Consider the following 27,635-nt stretch of genomic DNA (forward strand, 5'->3'; position numbering starts at 1 on the left):
TGCTGCCCCGGGGCCCCGACAACCCCCTCCGCCGCTGCCCGTCCGGCCAGGACAGCCGCTTGTCCCAGGAATGTTGACCGAGGGGTCGAGTCCTGGGCCGCGGTAAACGGGACGCAGAGCGGGAAACGCAGAGTCCGCTCACTGAGCTCTGCGTGCCCAGCCGGCGTGCCGCGCCCGACGCTGCCGGCGCCCGGGAGAGTGCGAGGTGAACGTCGGACACGAGAGCGGGACCTTCCCCCTGAGGAAGAAGAACAGATCGCACCAGTATCGCACACTGGCCAGGCTGCGGCAGCAGAGCTACCGAGCAAAAATCCGGAACCTCCGCATCATTTGAAATTACAACTTCAGCTGTATAAGTATGGCAGCAGTGGCATCCAAAATACAGTCCTTCTTCATGACGTGACGTAGTGATACTACGTACGCACAATAGAAGCACAGGAAGTTAGATAAATCTCATTTTCATCTTTTTTGCGTACCTAAGGATGGTAATGGTAGCCAACGTTACTAGGAGGAGGAGATCAAGATGGAAGGAGGGTTTTTCCTAAGGTTTAGGACTTGCCACTAACGCAGTTGCAATATACAGACAGCTGCTAACTTGATCACAGCTAATCATTCACAGCTAATCTACTGCCCGAAGGTGAACGATGCAACAATAGCAACAATGTTTGTTTTATTGTAGGGTACTGAAGGAACTTGGAATAAATATGACAGATGCGGAGAAGGAGTGTGGAAAGAATTAAAAAGTCATGTAAGGGGACACAAAGTGAATGGAGGAAAACATGAGAAAGAAAAATACCACTAAAGAAGAACAGAAAGCACAGGCACCCCCAACCAGCAAAGATGAAATCTATGAATAACAGGGAAAAAAGCAATTATTAAGGTAAATTAGAGCATTGAAAATATATGTACAAAGAATTAGTATCATGCACAGCAAATGGCCTGAGGCCTGTAGGCATTATTGTAACGTACTTTTATCAGATGATAGTTACAAATGTAAAGCAAGAGCTAGCTGAAGTATAAAGAAAGGGCGTGTAACTACTGATAGGAGAAATACAGTGAAACAGGGAGGGGAAGCAGCAGAAGGGAAAAAATACTGTATCCTGCCACCTCTGTTATGTCACCATTTTTCGTTTGTGGAAGTAAGAATGCCACAGAAGATGACCAAATACTCCATGCTTAAGGACATTCTATTTTTCTACCTGCTCCCAGCTGCACACCAAACTTACTGTTACTAGTGTACCTACTTTGGAATTTCCTATGCCTGTAGCACCCCAGCTTTTAATAATGAAGATCTGATTATGTGACTTTTGGGATCAGTTTGTAAGGTACTTGCCTAGGCATTGAAGAGGTCTCAGCCTGCTGATTCAGAGTATCTGTGAACAGTTGGAATTATTCCAGAATGAGCTGGGTCTAACTGAGCTCAAGGGTGTCTGTGATTCCTAGAGGGGTACATTACATTACAGAAAAGAGAAGTTCCCTTTTATAGGCTGTTCAGTTAACATGAATCAAAACTTATCTGTTAATTCGATGCCTGAACACTCCCCCTGCCCCTTATTTTATCAGCAAACTTAAGTTTGCAAAGTGTCGGAGTACAGATTTTGAATCAGTACTGTTCTATTCTGGTTTAGATAAAGTAGAAAATGAGATTAAATTATGCTGTAGAGAATAATTTTATTACCCAATAGTTAATCTTCCTTGTCTTTCAACAGAGCAGTAATAAATAAAGGGTCACCATGACTTACTTATTAAGTCAAAAGGTTGAAAGTTTTCCAGCAAATTAATGTTTTAAGAAAAATTAAGTCTCATATTAAATACTTTTAATGCTCTTCTAAATGTGCTTCAGCTGTTGATAAACTGAAAACTGCCTTCAAAATGCACAAATGTCATCTGCAGGACACCAAAGCCAAATTCCTGTCATGATGGTCAGCAAAGTTGTGCAATTTCCCATTTCTTACACGGGGTGGCACAATATAGCTGGAAATCTACGAAGTGTTCAGATGTAACCTGGAAAACAAGCAAACAAGAGGTCAGAGCCAACTACTAGGGAATGTTGAATAATTCTATTTTTAAACATCAGACAATTGCAAATATAAGCAGATTCTCACATGAAAGCTTTACTGAAGAGAACAGGCTTGAAGGAATAATGCTCTGTTGCATGAATTTTGTCCTGTACATGGGAAAAATCAACTGTAACACAGTTTCGGGTCTGAAATAATTCACAATAACCTCTAAATAGAAAATAGCCATCAAAAGCAACAGAAGAACAAAACATTCACCTTTTTCATGGTCTTTTTCCATTTTACTTATTAGAAAAATATTTTCTAGTAATCTAAAAAAAAAAAAAAAAAACAACTAGATTAAAAATGCCTCCCTTTCAAGTGGTTCAAGCAACAGCTCAGAAATGTTGGAATTTTAAAACATTCATTTGAAAGTCTGTCTCTGGAGTTGTATGTAGAGACTGCATTTGTATAGAATTCCTCCTTGCCATTTTCCCTATACAGGAAGTACGAATACTGTTTTTTTCCCAACTTTATTTTGCCCTTTTTTGATGATAAGGGCTTTGGGCTGTAGTTTGCCTCTGCTTTTGTAGTCCATGCACATAACTTGGCTCTTGTCTTAGACACCTGTGATACAAAATGACAAGAGCAACACCTTATAGAGTGGTAGCTTTCAGATATGTGGACAGGAAGTAAGTGGTGCCTAATATTTTGCCTCAGTTCTGGTAATTCCTGTGGGGTACATCATCACCTCTTTAAAGGCATTCTACTGCAATCAGTTGTCACGCTACTGTAGCTAGCTGAGTTTCATAGTTGCATCCTCTTTGCATATCATGGGGTAAATTATTGAGCAGAAAGTGACACTCGCCACAGTCCTTCTATGTCCCTGTGTACTTCTTCCCAAACCTCCCTGAACTACTTCAGATACAACCCATGATGCTGTAGTGGACTAGTTCTTCTTTAACAGACTTGCACTTCACATCTCCTAGCACTCCTCCCTGTCATTTTGCCTTTTTCTATCTCAGAACGAATACCTCATTGTTGAAAAGAAGTCAAGGTCTAAGTCAGGTTTAAATGAGGATCTTGTGTTTGGAATTCAGCTAGAGAAGTACAAAAATACAAAGAATGCGCATCTTTCATAACAGTCAAGCCAAACCCCAGACCTTTGCCATTTCAAGGACCTAGCTATTACCTACATACAAAAGAGAGTCTATTCATCATCTGTATGTATGATTTTCAGTTTTTTAAATACATTTTTCCTATCAGAGAGCATCACAGTTTGTTGGGTACAAACAGCCATACCAGTATGGGAGAAAGGAAGAGCCAACTTGCTAGCCATGAGAGTCTTCATGTCTGCATTTGTGTGTGTGGTGGGGGAAATCATGATTATCTTGTTTACAGAAGTTATTGATGTTCTTCATTAGTATTTAAATAAGATCTTTCTATCTGCAAGTGAAAGGTACTAAATACATTGCTACTAATACCATATTTGCTAACTACTGTGCCCTCAAGAAAAAAAGATATTAATCCTAAATTTCACTTTGGTTGAAAACTGAGGCACCCATTAACTGTGGGAATAACGTGGAAAAATAAAAGCAGTAAGAGATCGCTTGCATCTGCCTCTTCCAGATAAATACCATTGGACAATTCCAGTGCGCCAGTAGAATTGCAGACAAACGTGTGGCTGTATACTGTTAACTCATATTTCCTAATTTGTGCTAGAAAGTATGCCTATCTCAGAAAAAGGACATAGTTACACGTAGGTACAGATAACTTCTGTTTTCTGAGGTTATTTTCCACGTAGGTATTTTTGACATGGTAAACATCTTCCTGTGCCTCGTAGAAAATGTCTGATCTTTGCCATTTGCAGTATCAGCTTAATGTCTACCATAATGCTGTGTTAATAATATCATTTTTATCATACTGTGGTCAGAATCCAATATCAAGTGTGGATGAATCACATCAGGAAAATATTTATGCATAATCAAAAAAATCTGCAACTTCCTTCATATGAAACTGTTGAGTTCTCAATTTGTGTTTATGTGTGTTCTGATGGTCAGGCTGTTATTCATACTTGGATGCAGTATGAATTCAGCGATACTTGGTTCAGCTCACTTCTTACAGTTTCTGAAAAAAACATGAAGTACCCCGTTACATGGACAGAAGATATCTTTGCTGGTTGAGCTTGAGGGGAAAACTGGGTACAATTATATATTCTTTTAATTATTCATGACTTGGGTCTGAAGTGAATGTGTATACGTTTTTCACTTATTCACTTTATAAAATTCAAAACTAAGCCCAGAAGCAGTTTTATTCTTGGCAGCGTGACAAGTTTCCTTTCCTCAACGAACCAGTCAAAGGAATTGTTCCTCAGAGAGTTTGTCATCCTCACATATCCCAGAGAGTCGGGAGGGGAGCTGGCATTCATTACACCCCCCATCGCACATACACTTGCGCACTCTCTCCCTCTCTCCCTCTCTCCCTCTCTGGCTGTGACAACAAGCCCATCTCAGAGGACTGTGTTTATATCTAGCATGTGGTTTCATTTGTGTAGCTGATTTGCAGTTCATTAATCTAGAAAGCCTTGCCCAATTCTGGTAAGGACAATGTATCCATCCGTATTCTGCTTATTACGCCTCCTATCCCTGATGCAACACACAGTTTAGAGAGAGGGAATCTGCTCTGTTTTGCAGAACAACTAGAGCAAAAGCCGCTCAAGAGCCAAAGCTGATGTAAACATACATTAGGAAATTGTTTTGATCTGGCCTATCAGGCTGCTGGCAATGCACTGTGCTTCCTTGGGAGACATGCAAATTTATGGGACACGACTTGACATGATTAAGGCAATGCATACAGAACAGGTAATTGCCCTTCGGCAAGAGAACGATGTCAAGAACCAATGATTCTTTACGTTCTTGGCAGTGCAGGTAGGATCATGAAATTAGGGGCCTCTTGCAGATTCATTATAATTTAGGTGTTGGGTTGGCTATTTTTTAAACTATGTTTTTCCAGCTTTTATGGTTGTATTACTATTAGTTGTTTCTCTTGCAGGGGAACCTAAGGACAATAGTCAATTTGTAGTCTTCAAAACCTAAATCTGTATCTGCTGATATTATGATAGCTTATGATAGCTTGTCGAGTCTGGAGAGAAAAAAAAAAAAAGAGGGAGTTAAAATAATGCCACAGGGAGAAATCAACTTATGGTATTCACTCACAGCAGTGGGGTTCTTTACTTTGAAATTTAATTATCAGAGACACTGACACTCCTTGTTGACAGACATGTGCTCAAAACTCATCCACATGCCTGAGTGGAGTCAGATTCATCTCATGCCAGGGTTAATGAGAAATTACTGATCGCTACCTGGGAATTTGGGGGTAAGAATGGCTGAACTTAAGGTGAAAGACTCCATATCCTATTACTACTCCCCTGAGTCAGCCTAGCAAATAGCTAACTGTAATATCTTAATTAACCATGTGTTAGAATCAACCTTATTCTCCCTTGCAAGCTGTACACATTGCTAATTACGTTAGGTAAGCACACAAGAGCACAAGGGAAGCAGGCATTAGTGCTGTGGTGAGGCAGTTAGGTTTCCCACTGTACCGTATAGCAAAGCAGGTCTGGTGGCACTGGGGTGATGTTGAATGGCACCCTTTAGTTTAATGCAAACATAAGGGTAAGGGAAACCGTACTCTCTGTATCTTGGTGAACATTACCCTTCCAACATGGACAAAACAGGCACAATAGACAAAGGAGGCCGTCTTCGCATTCCTTTCCCCTGTTAAGTTTGGCAAAGGAAGAAACTAGTAGGAAGAGCACAAAGTGCGTAGCTCTGGAAGCTGCCATCTTTCATACGCCCACTATACAGAGAGCCTCCGACACACACGCTCTGCTGCTTTGAATGCCCATGAGCCCGAGCATCAATACAGCCTTGCTGTGCTGGGTGCACAGTGAGAGCAAAGAGGAAGTGTGGTTGGGGTGTGTTGTATTCTGGCTGTGCGCAGCTGGCATATGATTCATCAGGGACCTGTACCATCTGGTACGGATGAGAGTCTATCACGTTACATGGTGTCTTTATCAGAAATAGGGACTCGGAAGAACATCACAAAGCTATCATTTGTTTGCTGGTGCAAATTTAACTTTTGAACTACAAACCTCATGTGGAGAGGCTGACCACTTCCAACAATCACATTCTCCAGTTTGTCCAATGCATGGTTGATAAATACTTGATTTTCTAGGTTCTGCTAGTTGGATAAAACTTTAAAAAGTGTGTGATTTCTTGTGGTTTTTTAGATCTAACAAAATATAGTCCCAAAGTTCTTTTTAGAGCTAAATTGCTTAAAATTTGTTTTTTCCATCCCTCTCCATCAGTACACAATTTCTTTGACGTTTCTTCCACTGGTACCTGTCATGTTCTTCTTTAAATTCATTTTTGGTTGTCTGTTGCTCTATGTATTAAATGCAATTTTTTGAGGTAATTCCCATCTAAGCTTTCTCTGTCAGTCCCTGGCCCTTCATCTCTAAGCTTTTATTCAGTTAGAATACTTAGATTTTATCCTAGCCATTAATTTTAATTTTCAAACAGTATTTTTTGAAGATTAGCTAAATTAAATAATTTTTGCAATTAGTGTCAAATTAATCCATAATGGAAGGTAGATAACAGCGGAGATGGAGTCTCTTAGATTTTGACAGATACCCTCATTGGGTTTAATGTTTTGTATAATATCTCCTTAAGTGAGCAAAGAGCTCGCCTTGGTGACTTCCTTCCTTCACACCTAGGCTGCTGGCCACATAGAAATAATATCCTTGATTATGGGGAAAACTAACTCTCTTTTTACATTTCTGAATTCTGAGAGGGAGTGTTGTTCACCCTGATTATACTGAAAAACATGTTTTGCCATTTTCAGGCCTTATCTCTGGCACTTGATAGCCGATGGTTGCTGAAACTCCATGGATTGTAACATACAAAGTCTACCACAAAAAAATTTTTTTTTTAAACTTGATTTCATGGAGATAGGTGAAGAAGCCAAACGATCAGTTTAACCAGTGGAAATCAAGGGATAGTAGTCTCCAATAGGCAGACTAGTGGAGAGAAGGAGGCTGGAAATGGGATAACAAGACCAGTCATCTTAGGATCACTTCCTGGATCAACAAGAGTTGGGTCTGAACATACCTCGGTATCTTAGCACTTTGTCATTTAGACTGATTAAAATAAAAGGAAGCAAACACACTGGTACTTAATATTAGGCTCATTTGAGTGTTTGGCTATAGACACATCTGTGCCCCAAGTGCTTTAATTTGAGGTACCTGATTCTGAGCAGACCTTCAGCTCTGAACTGTGACTGAACTCAGCTTGACTTTCTCCAATAATCAAATACTTCCTCTTGTCTGCACTGGGCTGTCAGACACTATCGTTTTCTAAGACAATTTTTTTTTTTTTTTAAATAGGCAGGGACATGGCTGTAATGGTTCATTTATTCTGGCATCATATGGCATCACGTAAAATTAAGTGATTTGTTTAAGCCAAAACCTCTTCTTGTGCCTGATCTGGCCTACCTGACTTCAGTGACAGTTTTGTTTAAAGTAGTATTGCGTTAAGAATTACTGTAATTCAAGAATAGATGAAGAATTTCTAAACATTATCTCTGAAGTTTGAAAAGACAAGTAAGCAGTTCTGCTGGGGTAAAATTAATTATTTATTGTTTACTGGTTTTGGATGAGCTTTCCTTGTGTACTCTGTAAACGTACTTGGGACTTGGTCATATCCTATTAGTCTAGCAAAATTCTCACAGAATACTAGTAGAGCTGGTGAACAAAAGAACAAACAAACAAAAAACCCCCCAAACTCCAAACATTAGCTACTGTCATCACAAGTAAACACATAAACTTTGAGATCCTAGGAGTAAACACAGAGGATACGCACGGGTAAAATTAAAGAACTGAAGTCCTTAAACTAGGGATAGCGAGACCTTCAGCAAGCAAACAAGATTTTACCTTTCTGCATGTATAAGGGCCCCAATTTATGATGCATCTTGGCTGTTGCTGCACTGGCTGTTGAAGTTACCAAGCCTAGCTGCACCTCTGTGGCAGAAGATGCCATGCTATGACACGGGCTGCAGAAGAAAATGTTGTTTCTTTTCTACTGCAGTTTACAGCCTGTCTTACCAGCACAAGTTGAAAGCTGTGGCAATTTAAACTAAATTATTACATTATTAGATTAATGAGTAAAAGCTGTCTTTGCTGGCTCTACCATGGAAGCAGTAACAGAACAAGTGGTCCTGGTAACCACTCCTGAATCGGAGATAACGAATCAAAACCTTTTGGATGCCTTTGAAATTAAGACTGACATATAGAAAATCTGTGTGTAATTTTCAGTTTTGCTCTTTTCATGACCCTGGCCAAGGAAGATCACAATCTAAGGTGTGGTTCCTTATTAGTCAAATTCATAAACAAACTGTGTAGACTACAAATTCTGAGCAAGGATGATGATAAGCTGTTAGTTTTGCACAGTGAGACCTTGGCTTTATCTGGAGCTACTTAATGTTACTGTAGTAGAAATCAACAGTACCAAACTATTGATTTAAGGATCATTTAAATTCAGTGTTAATGATATTTGCTCAGCTATCGTCCATGTATAAACCTCACAAATGAGGAACACTCCCAAGTCATTGAAACTCCGTCTATGAATATCCTCTGTAATATTTAAGTCTTTCAATTTACTTAATGTTGAGCTAAATGTGTGAGCTCTGCAATGATTAATGAGATCTCTGAGAATGGGGATGTCTCCCTCAAATACTGTTGCCTTGTAAAGTTTGCACCTAAATGCTTCCAGAGACCTAATTATCATTTATGGGTATCAGTCTGTTCTCTCACAGACATACTGTGGATCTCAAGTTCAATAGAAATAGGGAAGATAAGGAATGGAAATACCAACACAGCATTTTGCAGCCAGGTGGACACATATGAAATTAAATCAGTCCTATTTGTTGGCTAGAACATTGGGAAGGAGGAGATTTTTCCTGAAAACAGAACTGAAAATCCTTTACATCACTGCTATTCACTCTAGCTAAGCAAAAATCAATGTGGATTTGGCTAGAGGTGGATTTTGTTAGATTCATGGTCAAATAAAATGTGAAAAGCACTGTCACACATAACAACGTTGGGGCATCGTAGGCACCATAAGAAAATAAAAAGGCAGTAAGAGATATGTCTGTTGTGTCCCACAGTCTTCAATTTATCCCCCAAGCATGCAAAAGAATTGAGCAAACCAGAAAGAGCCTTCTACAGTGGAGCAATCTAGAATATTGCCCTCGATTTCCAGTGCATTTACAAACTCTATTACTAAATATGACTCATCAAGATTAAAAAAGAAAAATAATTTAGTCAGAGCTGTTGTCAAGTCACTATTTAATGTTACTTTTTGTATTTGCTGCGATAAGCACTAAAATTTGCACACTCTTTGATAAATCATTGTTTAGCAATGTCTAGAGGGTCCAGTAAATGGTTTGAAATTGCCACAACGTAATAAATGGTTATTTGATAATGAATGAAATTGTTTGAAAATACTGTTAAAGTGTCAAGTTTTAACATATAGAACATTAGTCAAAAGGAGTGCAAACATGGAAACCATAGTGACACTATAAATATACTGCAACAAATGCATTTATTTGTACAGGGCAAATAGTAGGTGCTGGATACAAACCAGTATAAATTGATATATGAAGTTAATTTCAATCTGTAAAAGTAATTGCATTGGTTTAACTTATTTAACTCTCCTTACAATAATATTTATAGCAGAGCAAGAAAGTAAAGAAATAAATGATGATAAATAGATAAAATACATAGGAAATGGGAATTGTTTTCCAGTTTAATTACGCTGTCACATAAAATTATCACAGAAATACACTATGCCGACAAGAAGAATACATTAAAATCCCATTATGCTGTGCAGAGTTGGCTAGCTTTTGTTGCTGTTTATTCCGTAAATAGCTTTTCATCTTTTCAACTATCATGAAAAGTTAAACTTCGTAAAAAAATATAGTGGTGCAAAAAGGACAATATAGGCTATACCAGTTGATGGTTAGCCTGTAGCATGAAGCTGGGAAGCAAGAATGTCATCTCTTTCTCTTCAAGAATAAATCTGACCGCATAGTAAAATCTGAAGGAAAAAAATGCCCACTCAGAATAAGTAAGTAACTTTTTTGTTTTTCTCGGACACAACTCTTAACTGGAGAGTTTTTGCGTGGCTGTAGTCTCTATATAACATGCTCACATATTGTGGTGATGGGACACCGTTGTAACTACAGTAAGAGCAGGACCAGGACCAACAAGCAGGCAAAACATTATAATAAAAGAGCATTTGTTTTTTTCTTCCAAGCCAGATATTTGTGGTTTCAAACTGAAGTTCATCTCATCATTTCTTTTCATGATGAACAGCATTAACGTGTGTGGTATTTTTTATCCATCTGCTTTCTATGTCTTGGGACTGTATCAAAAGCAGCGTGGCCAGCAGGTCGAGGGAGGTGATTCTGCCCCTCTGCTCTGCTCTGGTGAGACCCCACCTGGAGTCCTGCGTCCAGCTCTGGAGTCCTCAGCACAAGAAAGACACGGACCTGTTGGAGGGGGTCCAGAAGAGGGCCATGAAAATGAGCAGGGGGATGGACACCTCTCCTGTGAAGAAAGGCTGAGAGAGTTGGGCTTGTTCGGCCTAGAGAAGAGAAGGCTTTGGGGAGACCTTACTGCAGCCTATCAGTACTTAAAGGGGGCTGATAAAAAAGATGGCAGCAGACTTTTTAGCGGGGCCTGTTGCGACAGGACAAGGGGGAATGGCTTTAAACTAAACGGGGGGTAGATTTAGACTAGATACAAGGAAGAAATTTTTGACGCTGAGGGTGGTGAAGCACTGGCACAGGTTGCCCAGAGAGGTGATGGATACCCCATCCCTGGAAACATTCCAGGTCAGGTTGGATGGAGCTCTGAGCAACCTGCTCTAGTTGAAGATGTCCCTGCCCACGGCAGGGGGGTTGGACTAGATGACCTTTAGAGGTCCCTTCCAACCCAAACCATTCTATGAGTCTATGAAAATGACAGCCTCACCAGAGGCAGAAAGATGCATGTATTTCTCTGAAGGAGACTTGATTTTTCTTCTTCTCTATTTTTTTCAGAACAGTTGAAGCTTAGTTTGCTTGAAAATAGTTATCTGCTTAGAATATAGGTAAAGAACACTATAATGCTGCAGTTAGTGCTAATAATATGGCTGCATTATTTTGACCTCTCAGTTATATCATAAATCTTGCTGCATTTTTAAATTTGCAACTTGCAAAGCTGTGTGATTAAGTAGGAGTTGGTGCTTTACTTAATTAAAAAAAATGTAAATATTACTCTTTAGGGTTCCAGTAAAAATCTGGAAAATACGATTCTTCAGAGACTTCAAATTCAGAGGAAAATTTTTAATATAGACTTCATAAATTTTTAACATCTTATTCTTTTTAAACTTACTTTATAAATTTTTAGCATCTGATTGATGAGGTTTGATCAACGAGGATAAGCAATACCCTGAGTAGAAAGGAAACCTCTAGAATATGAAATACCTGTAAAGAGAATACTATGTGCAAACTGAAATCCCAAAAGATAAGGCAGCTTCCTGTGTAAGATGAGATTTAGGTCAGTACTTGTCATACTTGAATAAATTAAATGAATGGACTTGCTCCAAAACTTTATTCCAGCTCTTTAAAATTATGTGTATGCTGTAAGAATGATTTTTTTAAAGCTGTCTATTGCTGTAAAAGAACGGCTATAACTAAAGTAAGCTATCATTAGACTTTGGAAGGGATCGTTTATTATACTCCAAAATGGTCTGTTATTTACAGTTCTTATTAAAAAAATTGAACGTGGAATGCATTCAAATTTCACCAAAGTTCTAATACTGTTAACTTGCCTTCTAACAGTAGCAAATGGTATTTTGGCTCACAAGAATGATTTATAGCTTTTATACTACCACATGAGCATTTCAAAAGGACAAAAAATGAAAACATCATCTGAATGTTTATGCAAATCAGATGTGCAAATTGATGCACACTTCTACACACCTTTTTGTGATGAAGTACTGTTCCAGCTAATAATTAATAATAATTATAATTAGAAGTATCACAGTAATGTAACAGTGTTTGTTACAAACACACACACCCCCAGGTAAAAAGACAACGAATTACGTCCATCAGATTGAGTTATTACTATTTTGCTTTTTTCAGGACAATGTTTATTACCAAAACTGTGCAGAAATACTCCACAGTAATGTCCTAAATTCAGAGTCATCCTGTAGGGTCATTTGCACTTCCTTTCTCCTTAATTATGGCTTCTTAGACTCCAGTCTGTTCTCAGTGGAGTCAACAGAAACACAACAGGAGCAGAATTCAGGCCCTTTGGCCACAGATGAGACTCTGAAAATCGCTAACTTCTAGGAGTAAATTGAGGTTTCACTTGAAATTCCAGTAAGTGGCAGTTTTGTGCCTCTTCAGTTGAGCAAGTGTCTTAGCATAACAGAAATAATGCTTATCTTTAAAAGCATTTTCTAAGGTCTGCATGTGTCACCCTCGTATGGCAGTGTATTAATGCTTCTTTCCGTCATATTTTACATGTTCATACCTTCGGCAGGAGCACAGAGACCCTCTTATCTCTGAACATACTCCTCAAAACACAAAGAACTAATCAGAGATAAAAATCTATTTCTCTTGCTAGTTTTTTCATTTTCTAGAAAATTAAACTACATATGTACAGAATCAAGAATTCCTTAAAAGAAAGGAAAGGCACTGTGAGGGTTGGGGTTTTTTTGTTTTGAAAAATCAGGAAATTCTTAAATGACAAGTATCACTATAACAACAACAAAAAAAGGAAAAAAAAAGTATCTTGTTATCTTCAGAAGTCAGATACAGAACTGGGTCTCTAAAATTGAGGAACTTGTTGTTCCTAAAACAATCCCTCCACACCATCATTCAAGCAGAACATGGAATTCCTGTATGTTTTTCCAGTATGTACCAAAAGTTGTACTCAAATCTCCAGGGTTGTCCGCCCTGGACTTGAAGTGTTTTTACCAAACTTAGGAGAAAGCAAAAGAGCCAAGCGAGTCAGAATGTCTGTCAGTCAGTGTGTTGTAAAACTGAGGGGTTTTTACCACTGTTGCCTACTAATAATTTGGGACATCTGTTTGGTAAACAGGACCCAAAGTAGTCCCATATAAAGGCCTCAACTCAGTGTAATATTTAATTGAGTAATCCAGGCAGAAGCAGAAGGGCCATTGCTGTGCTTTAATCTCCCTGGCTGCGAGTACCTTGCTGAATCAAGGCCAACACAGTGATGTGAATTTACATGGGATGTTGTTGTGAAGCCTGTACAGGTTATGTCAATTGTGCTATGGCCAAGCATTTCCAGTCTTCATTTTCTGTAAAGTCTATGGCTTCCCTTTGCCACAGGCTGGCAAGGCACATTGTGCCTATAATATCGTCTTCTGATTTGTCAGCTGTGCATTGATTAAGATACAGATGAGCCATATGCTAGTGAACTAAGCTGTTAAATGGATTTTTGGGGAAGTTCAGCTGCGAGGAAGTGCCAGCTCAGATTTTCCTTTGAACTGCATTAGCCATAAATATGGATTATTCCTGTAGGTCCTGTATATGGAGAATTCGATCTGTTTTAAAGGTCCAGCAGCAAAATACGAACATCATTATTTCCCAGCCAGATAAATGAGTCACTTTAGTAGAGACATTTTGATCATGTGACTTAGTCAAAGTGCAGAAAAAATGAAATATTTCCATCCCTGTCTGCTTGAAACTTTTACCATTATATAAATATATGCATACACGTATGTTTACATAATATACACATACAAAACATTGCAAATTTTGACAGCTTCACTAGGTCATTTTGTTTGAACAGCAAAGCAGCAAACAGGTTCCTAAACAAAAGGATAATCCAATTTCATTGCTAAAATCTAAAGTGAATTTAGTGTTTCCTACTATTTAGGAATAACTGCTATCTGAAAATATTAATTTATGAATATTATTGAGCAGGTGACCACTCAGTGTTTAATAGGAACTAGCAATTAGTGTATGTAAATCAACTAAGGCAGCAGTTTCTCAATTGCTGTTCTGCATAGAGGAATAGTTAATTTGTAGGAATACGTTTCCAGCCCAGATTTGAAAAAGTCACGTTTTCCACTGCTGAAAACCTCAATACCTATAATATTTGTTGTGCATTTTACGATTATTCTTAATGCCCTTGCAAACATGTGTAATAAAATGCTAACAAACCATCATCCATTAATTAATTATGTTTATCTAGACGGATAAAGTTGGGGTGGGGGAGCCTGTGGTAAAAAATGTTGTTTCCCATTTGGCAAACACAGACTAAACTTACAGCTTAATTATTCCTTGTAGTGCTGTAGAGAGATTTTCCTGTTAATCATACTCAGGTCCAGAGTTGATTTAAAAAAAACAGCTGTGGATTTTTTAAATTTTTTTTTTAAAAGTATGTTGACTCCCAATTAAATCATCTTCTCCTCCAGTAGGGGATTTAAATGTATGTGAGACTTCATTGGGAACTACACAGGGAGCTTTTCTGACAGTGATGAAACACCTTCTATAAGGCAAGAAAAATATCTCGGAAAATAATGTTATAGTTGCCTTCAGAAACTTTGCCTATGGAAAATATCAGAATAATTAATCTTAATTAATAAAAATACCTCTATGTTTCAGCAACCAAGCGCAAGAAAAATAGAGGTCAGTTCCAGAAACCTTTATGCATGAGAGCATCCCACTAAATTCCAGATCACTTGTGTGCACAATGATGCCCATGTGATTAAAGACTGCAGTTTATCTCTAGATGTGTTTTTCAATGCTCCATGAGATCTTTTTAATTTGAAATCTTTAAATAGTGTTTTTTCAAAGCCAAAAAAGAAAAACAGCTGGAAAAGTTTTTGTTTTCTTAATGCCTTAAAAGCATTGCTAAAAGATAGCCAACTTTCAGCAAGACAAAAATATCAAAGTCCTTACTGATCATATGTTCCCTTCAGACGAAAGCCTTTCCAGACACTGATCAAATATTAAACAGAAGAACAGTCAGAACTGGCCGATAGTAAAATCTGTAATAGAAAATTCAGAGACCTATAACTTAATGCTTTTTAAACCTGACCAGGAGGGGAAGGGGAGTTAAAAAATAGCAGTTCCTGACAAACTGTTCAAAAACAGTTTAAAATGTTCCTCCTTCTCCAAAGGAAGGAACTTATATATTAAATGAGGAAAATACAAACCTTTGATATGTTAATTTGAAAAGCTGAATCTTTGTTCCCCAAGTTAAGTAGGTGGGCAGACATAGCCAACCTTATTTAAGTCATAAGAATGATAATTAGGGTCGCTCTTCAGGAAAGCTCTTAATCACATGCTTTACAGAAGTCGATAGCTTGAAATACCTAAGTGCTTTCCTGAAACGGGCCTTACTAGGTGAAAGTTGACATATGATGATCATATGGAAAGTATCTGAATAATTTCATGCCTATTTATAGTCCAGACAAACACAAACTTTCATTTCTTACTCAGTTTTCACATGTAAAGGATTTCATTTAACTATGGGGTTCCTGGTAATAGTTGGAATTTTTCAGCTGATGACATTTGCATCAAAAAGATTATGAAACATCATTCACTACATGTGACGTCTTAGAAAACCTGCTTAAAAAGTGCTATACAAGCCCAGAATATTAGAGCATCTTCTCTCAATGAAAATTAGCTATTGGGAATGAAATTAAAAATCCTCTTGTAGCAAATATAGACTAGTTAATACCATCTAAGATAAAAAAAAGCTTCTGCAACATTTCAGAGTCTCATAAAAATTCTCCTGGCAGATTTCAAAGGTAAAATCTGTTATGTTTTGTCATGGTTTAACCTCAGTTGGCAACTGAGCACCACACAGCTGCTTGCTCACCCCCCCGCCCCCGGTGGGATGGGGGAGAGAATTGGAAGAGTAAAAGTGAGAAAACTCATAGATTGAGATAAGAACAGTTTAATAATGGAAATAAAGTAAAATAATGATGATGATGATAATAAATAATAGAAGAATATACAAAGCAAATGATGCACGATGCAATTGCTCACCACCCGCCAACCGATGCCCAGCCAGTCCCCGAGCAGCGGTCCCCCCGGCCAGGTCCCTCCAGCTTATATACTGACCATGACATCACATGGTATGGAATATCCCTTTAGCCAGTTTGGGTCAGCTGTCCTGGCTGTACTGCCTCCCAGTTTCTTGCACACCTCCTCGCTGGCAGAGCGTGGGAAGCTGAAAAGGCCTTGACTTAGTACAAACACTGCTTAGCAACAACTAAAACATCAGTGTGTTATCGCATTACTCTCATGCTAAATCCAAAACACAGCACTGTACCAGCTACTAGGAGGAAAATTAACTCTATCCCAGCCGAAACCAGGACAGTTTATATTGATGATATAATAATTTTCTCTTAGGACCTGGATCAGCATTTAACAAATACAACAGCTGTACTGTGAATATTACAGTCTCTGAGCTTATCTCTAAATCTTAAAAATGAAAATGCTATAGCATATAGATTAAATAATCTGTAGCATATTTTGTCAAAAACCAATTGGCTGTAGACCAGGTAAGTTGTTTTTGTTTGCATGTTTTCCATGCCCTGAAATATGAAGCAAATCCAGCTGTCTTGGTTTTACAAATTGGTATCATCTATATACTGTAGTTGTCTACCTTTAAAGAGCCTCTTAATAATGTTATGGGGCAGGGAGAGAAAAAACATCAGATAGACAGATGAGCATAGAACATTTCTAAAAACTCTTTAACTGTCCAATTAATAATCTTGTGAATAAGGCCTGCTTGTTAAGTGCCTACTTGTATAAATGCTACCTAAAGGCACATTTATCAGACTTGCGAGAATTTTGTTTCGATACCCTGACATCTATGAGAAAACATTTGTTCCCCATCTGTTCCCCATACTGATCTCATAACACTACAGAATACAGTAACACCATAAATAAAAGCCATCAAGAAATTTCTGAAATAAAAGGTGGTCACGCATTTTATAGAATCAAACCACTGTGTATAAATTATTTTAATCACTGGTAAATAAAAACCCAAGCAAACAAAGGTATTTCCTTTAATAAAAATATCAGAGCCCATAATTATACAATTAATTTGGGGTTTCCAAAACTGTTCAGTGTTAGCCTGACTTCTCTCCTACTGAAGTCAATAACTGGCTCAAGTGAGAGAAAGGTGCTAGGCTAGGTGCTAGTATGGAGTTTGGACCAGTCTGTCAAAAGTTTTTAGAAGGGGCGTTATTCCATTAGAAAATGTCAGCGTAGTGAATCCGCAGTGTTACATGCAGGCCAGCTCGAGTTCTCAGAGTGCAACTACAAACCCCAAATCCTCCAACGGGCTATTTCAAATGCCAGTGGTCCAGACGCAGATGCTAGGTGCAGCCAGGAAGTAAGGATACTAGATGACAGTTCATGACCAGTGAGTCCACAGAATTTAAAAGTATGAAGCACGTTTAAAAATATTCTCCAACAGTTCAGTTTGTTCTCAATGGAGATTTAAAAGAAGGACACCAGCCAGGAGTAGTAGATCCATAACATCCATAATATTATCTGCAGCCACATGATGGTCTCTCTTCTGACCCGCAGGTCAAGACTGGTATGAAGCTTCTATTCAGGTAGGGATGCTCACAAGAATCCAAGCTACCAAGGAAGGTAAATGTTTGATGTTCTGGATCTGATGGTGGAGTGCATGTTTTTATTATGGTTTAGGATAAGACTATCTTAGGATAAGACCCAGAGGTTCATCAAGTGCTCTAGGTATCATTACGTTTATCAGGTAACTCTACCTGAATAAATCTCCCATACTCCAGGATTGTCTTCCTATAAGGAATTTTGGTGAGATGGCTAAAGCTGGATTCATTTGTTGTATTGTATGAGTCTTCTGTAGGAATTTATTGTGTGAGTGCCTTTCAGCAAATACGAAAATATGATTTGTACTCAGTTCCTGAAGAAATTCAGGATTCCTGAAGAAATTTCTTCAGGAACTGAAGTCCTTTGCACTCAAAGGTACAATTTTGCTATTTTAAGGGGCTGTGTGGGAAGAGAGAGCGCTTCTGTGAAAAGTGGCAGGGAATAAGGACCCTCCCATCCTCCTTTACTCCCTGTTTTATCTGGTTAAGATAACAGATGATGAAAGCAGATTAAAAAAAACCAAAAAAAAAAAAAACCCCAAAAAACAAACCACACCACAATCCCAGGGTGGTGCCAGGAATGGAAACTGTTAGCAGCAGCAGCATGGGCCACTGCTTCTCCTCCTTTCTCCCACCAGCAGCCAGTCAGATAACAGATTCATGACGTGTTTGAAACATGTTACAGAAACAACAAATCCAGCTCCAGCCATCATAGGAAATAAAATCAAAAGAACATTTTCTTTCCTAACCACTGTCCCTACTGGAATCCCGCTGAGAAAAAGGCAGGCTAAGGTCCTCCCTGAGCTGGCAACCACGGTGCCAAGGAACTAATGATTCCTGGAATCTATTAATAACTGCCCTTCCATGCCCAGACCAAGGTTAGGTGATAAATTCTGCAGAATTAGAATGAGGAAGCAGAAATAAAACTGAGCAGTGGATGTAGGAGCTTCCAAATTTTGTCCTTGGTAAGATTTGAAATTAGGAATGAATGGAGAGACACAGGTATCAAGACCACTTTCAGTGTGGCTGTTTTTAAACATACACAATATGAGATTCAGGAACTACAGTATGTTTCAGGGGGTAGCTGGAGTCAGACTAAGTCAAATTAGTTAATCTGTTCAATTTGTATGCTAATACAAATACAACACATCAGGAATACCTGTTTCATAGCCATATTGCCAGTTATCAAAAGAACTAATTTGTAAATAAAACAGAGGACATAACAAGCAAAACATTATATACCAACTTGAAACACATTTTTAATAAAAATTTCATTACGGAAGAAATAAGTCTCTTCATACTCAGAATTCTGAATGAATTTTTGCTCCTCTTCCATAAAGCTCAGGATTTCCAATGAGGAAGAAATTGCAAAACTGCTATGTGGTATGTTGTGGTTTAACCCAGCAGGCAGCTAAACACCACACAGCCGTTCGCTCACTTCGCCTGCTCCCCAGTGGGATGGGGGAGAGAATCGGGGCAAGGGGGGAGGTAAAATTTGTGGGTTGAGATAAAGACAGTTTAATAGGACAGAAAAGGAAGGGAAAATAATAATAATAATGATAAAAGAATATACAAAGCAAGTGATGCACGATGCAATTTCTCACCACCCACCAACCGATGCCCAGCCAGTCCCCGAGCAGTGGCCCCCCCGGCCAGCTTCCCCCAGTTTATGTACTGAGCACGACGTCCCATGGTATGGAATGTCCCTTTGGCCAGTCGGGGTCAGCTGTCCTGGCCGTGCCCCCTCCCAGCTTCTTGTGCACCTCCGGCCTTCTCAGTCGGTAGAGCATGGGAAGCTGGAAAGTCCTTGACTAGTGTAAGCATAAATGTAATCCCAAATCCAAAACACAGCACTGTACCAGCTACTAGGAAGAAAATTAACTCTATCCCAGCCGAAACCAGAACATGGTACTAATATGAACGCTTGGGAAGAAATGGCATCTCTCCTTTACCAGTTGAGAGAACCATGATGTAGCATGGATTAAAGCTTAGTGTCCATTTACTGTATCTACAAATTAGAGCACAAATAAAAATCTATCTTTGTACATCCAATAAAGAATATTACCTTTCAAGCATAATTAATAAAATGGGAAACTTCTTTCTTAAAGATAGAGGCAATGAACAACCTTTTTTCATCTTTCCATAGTGCTGCATGTGATAAAATACAAGTAGTATGTTTCATGGACCACTGGAAAGCTGTATTTTTGCCTAAGATGTAGATGTATTTCCTTTAAAAATTAATTTTAAAATCTTAATATGATCCAGAATTTTTTATAAATCATATTATTTGGTATTTGAAACTTATCATGAGACATGCAGGGAAACCTGTCTTTAGGAAGCCAACAAACTGACCACATACATTTTAAATACAACTGGATAGCTGTGATGGCTTTTATTTTAATGGCTATTTTCAAAGACGTGACAAGGTAGTAAGAAGTAATTTAAGGAGCAGCAAATGCACCAAAAATTCACAAGCTGCAGATGTTCACAAACACGTGAATAGGTTAGTGTCTCCTACAAAACCACAGAGATAATTTCCTTAAATTTTTGGTCCACTGTTTTTTCTCAGTGGAAATCAAGTGAACATTTGTCTTTCCAATGTGGGTCTTTCCAACATGCAATAATACTGCTGCTGCTGCATATTTTATAATCAAAGAACAGGATGTTTTCATTTGATTTAAATTATGAGAAAATAGTGAACATTGGGGAGTGGGTAATAACATCTATTTTAGATTTAATGGGCTGTTCCTCATATCAATTCACCTGATCTATCATAGAGCTAGATTTGTTAGTCAATTTAAGGCAGTCTGAAGCTATTAGAATAAAACGCTTCTAACTCAACCTAAATGACATAAAAGGAAGACAACAAAGAAAAGGCCAGGTAACTACTCTTCATGAAATCCTGTAGCCTGCTTTCATTTTACATAACCATTTCAGCAGAATTATAGTTACGCTTGAAGACAGACTTAGCCATGTACACGTAACTGATAACATCTTTCTATCAGGGCAGAACCACTCTTCTTCACTGGTATTGACTTCACAGGTATTATCATCTTTTTCAGTTGCAGGAGATTTGAAAGATCTGAGATCTTGGTGGTAGGAAATGTGGATAGGTTGTTAGCAGAGTTGTCTGAAGCAATTTCAAAGAATCCTGCATTGTGTTTAGAAGGCAAACAATCCAAGATATTTTTGTGCACGTAGAACCTGAAGTTCTTTCTTAATGGAGTTTTAGGCCATATTTCAGTGGACCCCACTGGAAATGCTTGTATAAGGACATGATGGAATTCAGAGTGCAATGCCTTCTACACCATCTGCTTGGGGGCTTAAAGCAGGAAGCTTTCAGGTGTTAGAATGCATGAGATGGAATGCATAAGAAAAACAGCACTATGAAAGCTGTGGAGCTTGTCTCAATCACAGAAAAAAAAATGTTCTTTTGGAAGATAATAATGTCAGGCAAAGTCTGCCAGTGAAATCGGCTGGACCATAGACCACAGGCTGAGGCTCTCAGGGAAGCAATCCAGAATTTAAGTCATAGAAAAAACAACATTTTAACACTTACTTAATTAAACAATGTTACCAGTATACGTATGCTTATAATCAGACATCCAGAAGTATTATGAAGACTAAATTCAGCATCACATATAGATTGAATTCACACCCACTTCCTAAATTTCCATCAGTCTTAAAACATACAAACAATGCTTGTGCCATGCTCTCACTGGTAATGAACTTGGGCTTACCTGGATCTCTGGAGGGGTTTGAGTTTTTTCATTGTCAAAGGACTGTTCATTGACTACAATAACTTTAAAAAAAACCCAGCAAAACAACATTAACAAAGCTTAACATTGAAAGCCTGATGTACAATCAACTTACAAAGAGTTTCTGCCTGCAATCCTGGACATTGCCTGTTGTTTTTCCACTCTTGGTCTTTATCCAGATAAATTCTCCCTGAATTCAATGGATATTTGACAATTAAAACATAAAATAAAACTCTGGGATTAAGCCATTGCTCTGGTAAATCCTACTAAATTAAACTAAACCAGTTTTGTTATTCTAGATCTGGATTAAAGGCTGCTATGGCATAGGGCAGCTTGGTGCTTTGGTTTAACGCTAGACTTACAGCCACATTTTTGCTAAATTAAACATGAACACTACATTATACACTAAGACCCAAAGCATGTTTTACTTATAGAATAAATACCACATATGGCTTTATCAAATTCTAGTCTAATTGCATTGGTGTTACATGAAATGCATGTAGGCTGTATTTCTACATTTTCTTACTCTGTGGAATGGTAATACTGGATACTAGTAAGAGCAGAGGCTGGCATAATGGGACCTTCTGCTTTTTATAATAACCCAATGTATGTTATTGAAAAAGTTAGGTGGTGCATCTTAACTCTCAAATGCTATTGAGAGACTTAGCGGAATTTAATGACTAATGTCAATCTACAGTAAGGGAAGGCATGATCCAATCTTTGCAAATAGATACAAATTCCTTAGCAGTAAGCTTAAGTGGAAACTTAAATATTATTATCAGAAAAAATATGGTAAAAAAAATATTTGTCTAAGTTTACAGTAAGATTTTAAACTAAGATTTTAATTCATAGTGCTGTAAGTCTAGAATGTTTGTTTTGGTGTGGTCTTGTCTCAGTCCTTTGCTCCTGAGACAGAGTTCACACGATCACTCACACGTGAAAGAGATGACATTTGGATTTTCCAGTGCTTGGCAGAACCTGGAATTCTGAGGTCTCCTTACCTTTGAATTTGATTCATATGTTCCTGTGAGCAAGGCGGGTGAACAGAATATAGCTCACAGTGGTGTTTATAAGCTGGAATTTTGAACTTGCCAAGGCTCTACACTAAAGACTGAATGTAATTGGTCACTTCAGGTAGTGATAAATTTAGAATCAAGACAAGAAAAAAAAAAAATCTGCATTTGAGTGATTTGCACAAAACCTAACAGAAAAAAATGCCCTATCACTGTCAAAGGAATGAATATTCTATCAAAACTGCAGTCACATTCTGTTCTATTGAGATTAACTTTACCTGCTGAATGTTGTGAAATTTATTTCAGTGGCCTATGACCACCATATATCAGCATCCGACCCCTATCTATATAAAACAATAAGCATGAGCTTAAGGCTGTCTTAAAGGCTGTCTGAGAGATGTATATTTACCGACATATAACCTGACTAAAGCCAAACATCATTACCCCTGTGACTGATTGGAGGGCAGCCATAACTTAACAGTTTTATTTACCTTCTACAGCTTAGAATGTTTGCTTTGGTGTGGTCTTGTCTCAGTCCTTTGCTCCTGAGACAGAGTTCACACGATCACTCACACGTGAAAGAGATGACATTTGGATTTTCCAGTGCTTGGCAGAACCTGGAATTCTGAGGTCTCCTTACCTTTGAATTTGATTCATATGTTCCTGTGAGCAAGGCGGGTGAACAGAATATAGCTCACAGTGGTGTTTATAAGCTGGAATTTTGAACTTGCCAAGGCTCTACACTAAAGACTGAATGTAATTGGTCACTTCAGGTAGTGATAAAATTAGAAACAAAAAAAAAAAAAAAAAAAAATCTGCATTTGAGTGATTTGCACAAAACCTAACAGAAAAAAATGCCCTATCACTGTCAAAGGAATGAATATTCTATCAAAACTGCAGTCACATTCTGTTCTATTGAGATTAACTTTACCTGCTGAATGTTGTGAAATTTATTTCAGTGGCCTATGACCACCATATATCAGCATCCGACCCCTATCTATATAAAACAATAAGCATGAGCTTAAGGCTGTCTTAAAGGCTGTCTGAGAGATGTATATTTACCGACATATAACCTGACTAAAGCCAAACATCATTACCCCTGTGACTGATTGGAGGGCAGCCATAACTTAACAGTTTTATTTCCCTTCTACAGCTGAGCTCCTTGACCACGCTAGCTGAGCTGACACGGCATTTCAAGTCTTGTTACCAGCTCAATGGTTCTCTTATTTAAAAAAAAAAAAAAAAAAAGGGAGGGGGGGATTGGAAAAGAAAAAGAAAAGGCACCTCTTCATTTAGTCTCTCTATCTTGATCATTGCTGATGGGCTATCAATAATTTCAACTTGGTTAAGCAGCTGGCTGAAGGTTAAATAAATTCTGCCTGGTTGTTTGCGTGATCATACCTGAATTCAAAACTTTCAATCTGAAGCAGATTTCTTTTTGGCTGCTCCTCGGGAAGTTCTTACAGAGTCAAAGATAGGCTAGAAAAGAAGTTATTTTTGTGGAGAAGCACAAGAACAAAATTAAAGTTGATGTGGCAAAGCAACCACACTTTGAAATTTCTGAAAGCAAATCTAAAGGGATAATAAAGGTTTCATATCTGTATATACACACACATACACCGAGTTAGATGAGGCCAACAGGAACAGAGGTCATCAGTAATCCTCCACTCAGAAGGATTTTGCCCAACTGCTTTAATAGGTTGTTAAAATCTAAGAACAGCTATCCACTGATTCATGAATGAATCATGATTTTAAAAGAAAATAAAATGGGTCATGTCATTTTCCCTGCAATGTGTTCAATTATCTTGCGCACTACTATTTTGACACCCAGAGAATTATTTACAGCATGCACAACTACCTATGTGTCTCAGCCAATGTGTGTACTAATATGCTGTTAATAATGCATTCTGTGGACTCAGCATTCCTCTTACTTGCATTGGCTTTATTGTTTATGTAAGTATTTATTTCTTGGGAGTATTCCTGTTTTATTTCAGTACAAGAAACTCCAAGCTCAATATGAATTGAACACACATGCTTTCGCATTTATCTGTAGTAGGGCGATATTGGAACACACTCCTCGTTACTGACACACAAGGCAAATTTGTCTAAAATACACTGAAATTTGTCTAAAATAATCATAGTTAGTGACTTAAATAGCAGGTGGTGTCCTGTTAAAGGAGGAAGAGAATTATCGTTATGTTTTGAAGAGTCATATAGCTGCTTTGCCTCATACAGGTTTAAGTGTATAGTCTACTTTTACACAGCAGTTTATTTTTCATAATCAGATTACCTGCGTTTTCAGTAGTTTGCTACTGAAAGACAGTGAACTAGTTTAGAAAGAGAAGTCAGATTCAGGTCACAAATCTTGAGCGCAAGAGCATGCACATCTATAGTTACCCCACACAGCAAGTGCCTTGACTTGCTTCCTTCAGCTTTCACTGTTCGACACAGAGAATTCCTAACACCTACAAATAAAACATTAGAAGTTTGAGAAAAATTAAGCAATAATACAAACATGTGAAAGGGTGGGAAAAGATGATTCAGGAAATTCCTTAAAAGCCCCAAGTATTTATCTTATCCCTTCCTCTTGCACAAAAACCATTACATGGATATCTTCATTCTAACTAATTACAGTGAGTTAGAATCACAGAATCATAGACTAGTTTGGGTTGGAAGGGACCTCTAAAGGTCATCTAGTCCAAACCCCCTGCCATGGGCAGGGACATCTTCAACTAGAGCAGGTTGCTCAGAGCCCAGTCCAACCCGACCTTGAATGTTTCCAGGGATGGGGCATCCACCACCTCTCTGGGCAACCTGTGCCAGTGTCTCACCACCCTCATCATAAAAAACGTTTCCCTTACATCTAGTCTAAATCTACCCTCTTTTAGTTTAAAACCATTACCCCTTGTCCTATGGCCTAATAAACTTTTTACTGTGAAAAAAATGAACTTCCTCTACAAAAATAATTCCTAACTTGAGTCTAAAACTGCTAGTTTATTCATCAGCCAGTGTCATTAATGTATCTGTCAATAGCTTAGAAAATACTGTCCTGATAAAACAGTAGGCTGCGATCAGCTATTAAACATAACTCAGTAACTTGGCAAAGGCCATGCAAGTTGCTCATCAACTCACATATTTTTACAAGTTACAGACCCATGGCAGAAATCTCTGGACAACAAGAATTTTAACTGGAATAAAGTGATCATTGTATGAAACATTTTATGGAAGCAAAAAGTACACACAATTATGTTTCATTAACAAACTCCTGGCCTTACAAATTTCAGTGTCCATATTCAAAATGCTGTTGTTCAGCTGACCCCAGAGCTGGCCTCATTCATTCTCCAAGTCCAGTGGAATTGCGCCAGGAATGATTAAAGCAGAAGGATACTCAAAACAATTGAAAATTTGGAATATGAAGTGGATATATTACCAATTGCCTCTGTAGTTTGCCATTAAGGGAGGAAGGAAAAAAAAAAAAGAGGTGTTGTCACAGTCTTCAAAGTTTCATAAAAACACAGCTTTGAGTTCTCAGTTCTTTGCAGAGCGTATTAGCTTCTGCAGAAGCATCAGGTATATTTTTTAAAAAAGCTTTTGAAGAATTAAAAGCCAAATATCAGAGTATCATATGTCAGTTCCATACTGACTAAGCATAAATTAATTGTACATGTTGTTGTAGGGATGTTGGAATTTCTGCCAGTTTAGGACATTGTGTGCGTGTGTAAATATATATACACAATATATATAAAAATACACACACAGAGATTGGCAATATCAGTATTGTCACACGTAAGCTATGTAAATAGTGCATGACTGGAAAAACTACCACTCCCAAAGACAGCCACTTCCAAAAGAAACCAATACTGAGCAATGGAACGCGAAGGGGACACCTCATCACAATTGCATGGCTTATTTGGGTTTTTGTTGTTTGTTTTTTTTTCTTTAAGCCCTTTTGGGAAGACTGCTATGGAACATTAATGGGTTTCCAACACAACCAACCTCTATCTTGAACTTTCTTACACCGTATTACATACCGAGTTGTTTTCTTTTATGAAATCTTGTTGATCTTCTGGAGGCATTCAGAGAGTTTAGGTTAAATCAGAAAAATATATTCCTCTAATATGTTGTCCACTTTGAAATTAAATTCTGTAACATGATAGTTTTCAAAATTCTTGATTTCTTAGAGCTTACAGATGTGACCCATAATCTTCATTTTAGCTTTTTTCTTTTTTTTTTAATATAAAGTTTAAAAGCTATTTAGCAATACAATCTATTGATATATCTATCAACAGTTTCTCTTTTCTGACTGAATGCTGTCTCTCTAGGTGTTGACACCAGATGAAAAGTTGTATAGGTTATCAGCAAGAAAAGAAAAAAAGTACATGAAATACTTTTCTTTCTTCCCCTGCCCAGAGGTCCTTTGCCAGGGAAGATGCTCTAATTCTTGCATATCTCAAAATTAGCAATGCATCCTGCAAAATCTCGATGTGTAAAGAAAACTGTTAACCCAGGAGGCATAAATCAGATTCACAACAAGAAAGAAGAAACACTGTTTCTTTGTCAAATTCCATTTTTCTTTAACGGTCTCTCAGCTGTGAATTTGGTAATGGCTGCTTGATTCTGCACTCACGTAACTGGGGACAATTTCTATTCCAATCTACATTATGTTCATCTGTTAATCTGATGACAGAATTTGTCTCCTTAGGCAACAAACTTGGGGACTAGAATTTATCCACCAGTAGGTTTCATTCCACTGAAGGGTAAATTAAGGTGGATTTGTAACGTCTTTGTTTATCCAGAAAATTTAAATATATTGAAAGAACTTGAAAGCAGATTTAATTTAAGAGAAAAGTAAGGCCATTATATAAACAGCAGCAGATCTCATCCAGAATATGTCACATAAATATCATACTATCAAACAAGAAATGTAAATTATCATACATAGTCTATAATTGAAAAGTGTATTATACATTAGTGAAGTCACCCATTTATCTAATCATAATCAGTTCCAATAAAATCTCATTTAGGAAAGTTGAGTGTAGTTCAGGGTGGATGGTTATGAGGATATCAGTCATGTGAGTAAGCACTGAAACAGTTTTGAAAGGTAGTTCTTATACATAGAAATCCAATTAT

At 38.0% G+C, this 27,635-nt stretch overlaps 1 long non-coding RNA gene across 1 annotated transcript in view; it reads left to right on the forward strand.

The window, feature by feature from the left end:
• The first annotated feature begins 15 nt into the window (after window positions 1-15).
• LOC103921981 overlaps window positions 16-27,635 on the forward strand; it is a 58,822-nt gene continuing 31,202 nt past the window's right edge. The window contains exons 1-2 of the long non-coding RNA XR_663864.1: window positions 16-102; window positions 17,691-17,756. This is a non-coding gene — a long non-coding RNA (uncharacterized LOC103921981). The remainder of the gene's footprint in view (window positions 103-17,690; window positions 17,757-27,635) is intronic.

This window comes from Pygoscelis adeliae, unplaced genomic scaffold (assembly GCF_000699105.1).
Source record: "Pygoscelis adeliae isolate BGI_AS28 unplaced genomic scaffold, ASM69910v1 Scaffold298, whole genome shotgun sequence".
In the NCBI taxonomy this organism is placed as follows: Eukaryota; Metazoa; Chordata; class Aves; order Sphenisciformes; family Spheniscidae; genus Pygoscelis; species Pygoscelis adeliae.